Below are 1,049 nucleotides of genomic sequence, written 5' to 3'. Positions count from 1 at the left end.
TTTTGAGACCACACAACCATCTCTTGCATTAGTCACACATGATCACAACCATATGCATGTATAAAATCAATATCACATGTGATAATATGTAAAGAATAAGATGAAATTCCATATGCTCATGCTCATGAATGCTTGGATGATGCTTGTGCTCATGAAATGCAAGTACCAAATGCCATGCTTGATACTAGGGTGTTACAGTCATCAAGGACATTGCTCAAGACATCGTACTACTCCGCCTCTTTCCATTCTCACTTGTGGGAAGAGCGAAGCAATGGTTCTACACCAACAAAGATCACATCAATACATGGGACAAGGGTTCAAAGGCCTTCCTAGAAAAGTTTTTCCCTATAGGCAAGACCAATGCCTTAAGAGAAAAGATTTCAAACGTCCAACAACAGAAAGGAGAGACCATTCCAGAAGCATGGGAACGTTTTCAAGAATATGTTTGAGATTGCCCTCATCATGGAATGGAAGATTGGTTGCTCATGCAAAGTTTCTACCATGGATTAACTCAGAAAGCCCATGAACAACTCGATGCCACTACTGGAGGATCATTTATGTCACTCACCCTTGGAAAAGCTGAAATTCTTATGGAAAAGATAGCCTCTAATCACAACTGGTCATCATGCAATATTCAATCATGTAATAAGAGTGAAAAAGTACCAGAAGAGGTGTGTGCACTATCAACCAAGATGGACGTACTATTGAATTGGCTCGAACAGCGAGACAATTACAAGAAAGATCATGAGGCCATTCAAGATGCATTCAATGCTCAAAATTTATGTGGGGAATATTTGGGGGTTGAATTCTTTGAATATCAAGAGGATGCAAACATCATCATCAACCACTCTACTCTACAACAACAGAAACAAGGATGGAGTCAACAACAACCATTAAATTACAAGGTAAGTACCTAGGTAATTACTATAGTTCTTCTAATTTTAAACAACCATCCTTGAGAGACTTGATCTTAGAACAAGCTAGGATTAATGAGAGTATTTCTAAAAAGCTTGCTTTTAATGACAAGGTCGTAGAAAATATAAATACTA

General features: G+C 38.0%; 1 non-coding gene across 1 annotated transcript; it reads right to left on the bottom strand.

Annotated features, from left to right (window-relative positions):
* Positions 1–361: 361 nt before the first annotated feature.
* On the bottom strand, positions 362–468 carry LOC136519329 (small nucleolar RNA R71). The gene has a single exon (XR_010774880.1). It is a non-coding gene; the product is annotated as a small nucleolar RNA R71 (small nucleolar RNA).
* Positions 469–1,049: the final 581 nt, after the last annotated feature.

This window comes from Miscanthus floridulus, chromosome 17 (assembly GCF_019320115.1).
Source record: "Miscanthus floridulus cultivar M001 chromosome 17, ASM1932011v1, whole genome shotgun sequence".
Classification (NCBI taxonomy): Eukaryota; Viridiplantae; Streptophyta; class Magnoliopsida; order Poales; family Poaceae; genus Miscanthus; species Miscanthus floridulus.
This window is presented reverse-complemented; position numbering and strand designations above follow the sequence as displayed.